A 5,949-nucleotide genomic window follows, 5' to 3' on the forward strand; every position below is an offset into this window, starting at 1 on the left:
GTCTAATTCTGGTATTCCAGTGACTCGTCTTCCTGATGCTGCTCGATTGGTTGGCCATTGGTAATTGCTGTTGGTAATCTTCTTAATGATTTTATAAGCCTCATTATAAAGCTTAGAAAGGAGAGCACAATTATCAGAAGCGTCCACTACCATCCACGTGTGAGCATTGAGACCATTATAAAACACCTCAAGTTGGATGCAATGTGGGATTCTGTGAAAAAGGCACTTCTGCAATAATTCTTTAGACCTTTCCCATGCCTCATACAAGGACTCATCATCCATTTGTTGGAAAGTAGTGATCTCGTTCCTAGCTTAAGATCATGACTGGCTTCAGCTTGAATTGTTGTGCCTAGATTTCGGGGCACCTAATACCCAACTTAAGATCATGAAAAACGGCATACTGCCTTAAAGCTATCCCTATCTGTAACAACCCATTTTCAGTAAAATCAAAATAGTGGTTTCGAGACCGCACATATGACATCAAAAAAATTATTTTATTATTATTTTATGGCATGCAGCAGGTTAGTAGTGTTGTATAAAAAAATTCATGAGGAAATTTTATCATTTGCATGCTTAATTTGATAAAAAATACTAAATCGCGTAAAGTGTAAAACTGGTGTTCTATTCGAAAAAAGTGTCAATTTGATATGAAATTGAAACATGAGAGGCTTTAAGTGGTAAATAGACCATTAAAATTAGTAGTGGACAAGTTTGGACATCATTAATGGGATTTGGAAAGGTTATATAAGTAAATAAATAATTAAATAACAAAACAAATAAAATAAAAACCAAATTACCTTGTCCATCTTCTCCTAGCCGAAACTTTGAGGAAGAAACCACCATTTTTGAACATTCAACATTTGGCCAACTTTGTTATTGTTCATGTAAGTATTTTTCATCCCGTTTTTAATGATTTCTATGTATTTGGAGTCGTTGAAGCTTAATCTAACTAGCCCAGGGGCTAATTTGCAAAATTTTTAAAAGTCTAGGGTTTCACCATGAATGTATGTTAGTTATTTTTGATGCTTGATGGATGAAAAATGAAAGTTTGGTGATAGTTGAAGAACTTTTGTAAAAGAAATTTTGATGAATTTGTCAAATTGGGGTTAAATTGAAAAATAGAAAAATATTCATGGTTAAATTGTGAAATAAAGGAAATGTAGGGATTGCTATGGACTAAGTTAACATTCGGCTGGCATGGGTATGGATTAAATTGCATGAATTTGCATTTTTATGAGCTAGGGAGTAAATTGTATCGAATTCAAAATTCTTGGGGCAAAAGTTTAATTTTGCCAAAACATGATTTTGGATTAAATTGAATATAGTGAAGTTTGAATTAGTTAAATTTGAGTATGTAGATCAAGAAAAGGAAGGTACGGATTTAGATTGGGTAAAAGAAAAAGTAATGGATTAATAGATCGTTTTTCTCCGTACGTGTTTGAGGTAAGTTCGTATATTTAATTACTATTAAATTATGTTTGATTTAAATGCTTTTAAATTATATTCTTGATATTATGATTCTACAAAAATTTTGAACAAAGTTTTGGTGACTTTTGGATCCCGTTCGAACCTTAGGAATATATAGGATACAAATGACATGTCGTTAGGAGTTACTGTGTTTTGGGTGCTAGTCTCGTATGTCTTACCTGTGGCTGAGTTTCCTACATGTGTTGCGTTTACTTGACAACTTTTGTGAGTAGCACCGTGTAGCTATGTCTTGATTGACAGCTTGTGTGAGTAGACCCATTTATGGCTCGAAATAGAGCATTGATATGAGAGATGAGTTAGTAGTGGTTCGACCACATGTGGGCACTTAGTGTGCGAAATTCTCGCGTATCTGATAATATTCTAGTGGTTCAACGGGTATACGAAAAGTGAAGGATCGGTATAAGCATTGACTTATAATGTCATGAAATAATAGGAAAGGAAAGATAAGATATTGATTAAAGATTTTAGTATGTTTATAATAGAATGAATGTTTACATGGAAAGCTTAATAAAGCTCTCAGTTGTAAAATGGGTTTGGTTAATTTATATGCTAATGATACTCGAGAATTGTTGTTGGTGCTTAGGCTTGTGCCAAGCAATATTAGATATGTTCACCATTCACTTTTAAACTTTTATAGTGAAATGGTAAGTAATGTTAATGATTTATGAACTTACTACGCATTTTATGCTTACTTGTGTGGTTTTCTCTTATGATTTTAGTTAATTAGAGGTTTGTGCAGTTTGGAAGCTTGTCAGTGATCCATCACACTATCCATCGGTTATATTGGTATATTTTGAAGATTTTGAATCATGGTCGTAATGGCATGTATAAGTGTCTTGTTTAATTAATTTAGCCATTATGTGTGGCTTGTATATATTTTATTTTGGTTGATAAATTAGTTGGTATTTTATTATGATTATATGGTATTTTGTGTTGGTTAAGATAATGGTAAGGAAATGTTGATGGGAATAATATAGTAGCAATTAAGGGTTGATGTGGAATGAATGTGGCATAATGTTGAAAATGGTTAGTTTTTGGTATTTTGGAAGTAAACATCTTTGGCCATATTCGTATGTTGCAATGTTAGGTCAGAAATGGTCATTTGTGCATGGGTTATTTATGAACTTTTGGTATAAGATCATTATGACAAATGTGTTAGTGAATTTATTTAATTAGTAGTTTTGTTGTGGATTGAATTGGTTAGGTGTTTAAGTAAAATTTTTTTGAATTGGTTAGGTGTTTAAGTAAATTTTTTTTGTTGCATTAAGGTGCCATTTTGGCATATTGGTTGAATGGTTAAATTTTAGGTTAATTAAGCTTGGATCTGCATATGCAAAGTGAGTTTTGAATGATTGATTTTAGGTACAATTGGCTTGTGTATGATTTGTGAGTTTGGGTGAGAAAAATGACTTGGAAATGGCCTATTTTTCATCCACACGGGGAGAGACATGGGTGTGTGTCGCCATGCGACACAGCCGTGTGTCCCCTGTAGCTTTAAAAGGGTTGCAAGTCAGGCTGTTACACGATCTAGCACACGGCGTGGCATAGGGGTGTGTGGGGTTATTTCAAAAGGTACATGGCTTGGCACACATGGCTTGGTCGTGTGGCCCAAGTCAATGAGTTACACGTGTACAAACACGGGCAGGGACATGACCGTGTATCCTTATTTCGAAAGGCCACACGACTTAAGACACAGGCATGTATTTTGGCCGTGTGACTGGCCATACGGCCGTGTGACCTTTGTAGTTTGAAAAATTTGAACTTTTTCTGAAAAATTTCATATGTTTCTAATTTAGTCCTGAATAGTTTTCAATGTCTATTTTGAGCCTCGAGCACTCGTATTAGGAACAATATGCATGATTATGATTGGTTTTTGACAGGAATGCTATATGTTAGGAAATGTTTGAATTTTTCTGTCTTTTTAAATTGTAAACTTTGATAATATTCTATAAGCCTCGTAATCCTGGAAGTGTGAGTGGTAGCTGTCGTGTAACGAAAGACTTTGTTGTGAAATCTGAGGCACGAGCACCAGCTACGGCTTATGCTATTCGTGCACGCGAAAATGCTTCTGTGCCAGATGTTGTTACTGGTACTTTCTCTCTCTATGATACTGATGTAATTACTTTGATTGATCCCGGATTGACCAATTGATATGTTTGTACGGATTTAGTGTCAAGTAAGAATTTACCTGTTGAGTCCATTAAATTCGTGGTTAAAGTATCGAACCCCCTATGCCAGTATGTGCTAGTTGATATGGTTTGCAAAACTCTCTGTTGATGACTCGGGGTTACAATTTTTCAGCTGATTTGATGCTATTACCGTTTAATGAATTTGATGTGATTTTGGGTATGGATTAGCTAACTTTATGCAGTGTTGTGGTAAATTGTAGATGAAAGCTTATTATATTAAAATGTCAGAATGGTGAGAAGCTTCGTATTGAATCAGATAATTCGAGTGGGTTGCCTATTGTTATATTAGCTATGTCAGTGCAGAAATATACGAGACAAGGTTGCAATGCTTACTTTTCTTATGTATTGGATACCAAAGTGTCTAAATCGAAGTTTGAATTAGTGCCAGTGGTTTACGAATATTCTAATGTGTTTCCAAAGGAGTTATTTGGATTACCCCTGGTTAGAGAAGTGAAATTTGCTATAAAACTTGTACTGGGAACAACATTGATATCAATAGCACCTTATAGAATGGCGCCTACAAAGTTAAAAGAGTTGAAAGCACAGTTGCAAGAGTTGACTGATAGGGGTTTTGCTAGACCTAGTTTTTCACCTTGGGGTGCATCAGTTCTGTTTGTTAAGAAAAATGACGGATAGATGAGATTATGCATTGACTATCGTCAGCTCAACAAAGTTACAATCAAGAACAAATATCCACTCACATTGACAATTTGTTTGACCATTTGAAAGGTGCTACAGAGTTCTCAAAAGATTGATATTCATTTTGGCTATTATCAGCTACGAATTAAAGATTCGGATGTGCCAAAAACTGCTTTCAGCACCAGGTACGGACACTATGAGTTTCTTGAGATGCCATTTGGGTTAACTAGCACACTTGCAGTATTTATGGATTTAATGGACAAAATTTTAAGACCGTATTTAGACCGATTTGTAGTGGTTTTTATTGATGATATTCTGATTTATTTTCAAGATGAGCCTCAGCATGCTTAGCATTTGAGAATTGTATTGGAGACCCTGTGTGAGAAGCATTTGTTTGCCAAATTTAGTAAATGCGTATTTTGGCTTTAGGAAGTCAGTTTTCTAGGACATATAGTATCAACTGAAGGAATCATAGTGGATCCGAGTAAAATTTTAGTAGTTTTTGATTGGAAACCTTTGAAAAATGTATTGGAGGTTAGAAGTTTTTTGGGATTAGCTGGTTATTACAGAGGAGCTGTCAAAGGATTCTTGATGATAGTGTAACAGCCCGATTTCAGTGAAAGTGGAACAGTGATTTTGAGACCAGAAATCTGAGGTCAAAATATTTATTTTATTATTATTTTAATATCTACAGCATGATAGTAGAGTCATATGAAAATTTCGTTAATAAATTTTATGGTTTGCAGGCTTAATTTGATAAAAAAGGATTAAATCGCATATGGTGCAAAACTTGTGTTCTGTTAGTTAAAAGTATCAAATGGCTATGAAATTAATTAATAAGGGGTTTATTGTAACAACTTGGTTTAGGGTCAGGTCAGAACAGTGGTTTCGGGACCACGAATCCTAAGTAGAAATATTTATTTTATTATTTTTTTAAGGTCTACAATTTGATTGAATGATTGTGTGGAAATTTTGTTAAGAAATTTTATCAATAGAGTGTCCAATTTGACTAGTAGGACTAAATTGCAATAAGTGAAAAATGTGTGTTCTAGATGCTAGAGGTGTCTAATTGAAATGAAATGTGAAAGTAGAGGTCCTTAAATGGTAATTAGACCATTATACTTTAAGTTGGACAAAAATGGACATAGATGGGTAAAATTTTGAAGTTAGGCATTAAGGGCATTTTACTCATTTGGTAAAGAAAGACAAATAAAACTAAAATAAAAGTGTTCATCTTCTAAAATTAGTCCCCCCTATAGCCAAAAATTTCAAGGTCACCATAGCTAGGGTTTGGCCAACTTCCAAGCTCGATTGTAAGTCCGTTCTTGTCCTGTTTTTAATGATTTTTATATTTTTGAGTTAGATGTAGCCTAATCTAGCTATTTCAAGGACTAATTTAAAAGAAAATCAAAGTTTAAAATTTTACCCATGTAGAATATTTGTGTGTTTTGATGTCTAATAGTAGAAAATGTATGTTTGATGTTAGGCAAACAACATTTACCAAGTGATTTTTGATAAAAATGTCAAATAGGGACTTATTTGTAAAAGTTGTAAAATGTGTGTTAAAATGTGAATAATTGAAAAATATGGGATGTTATGAGCACGAAAAAGATTCAGCTAGGGTTGGGTAATG

General features: G+C 34.0%; 1 non-coding gene across 1 annotated transcript; it reads left to right on the top strand.

Annotated features, from left to right (window-relative positions):
• Positions 1-208: 208 nt before the first annotated feature.
• LOC121226357 (small nucleolar RNA R71) lies at positions 209-314 on the top strand. The gene has a single exon (XR_005924196.1). It is a non-coding gene; the product is annotated as a small nucleolar RNA R71 (small nucleolar RNA).
• The last annotated feature ends 5,635 nt before the right edge of the window (positions 315-5,949 follow it).

The sequence above is a fragment of the Gossypium hirsutum genome, chromosome A03 (assembly GCF_007990345.1).
Source record: "Gossypium hirsutum isolate 1008001.06 chromosome A03, Gossypium_hirsutum_v2.1, whole genome shotgun sequence".
Lineage (NCBI taxonomy): Eukaryota > Viridiplantae > Streptophyta > Magnoliopsida > Malvales > Malvaceae > Gossypium > Gossypium hirsutum.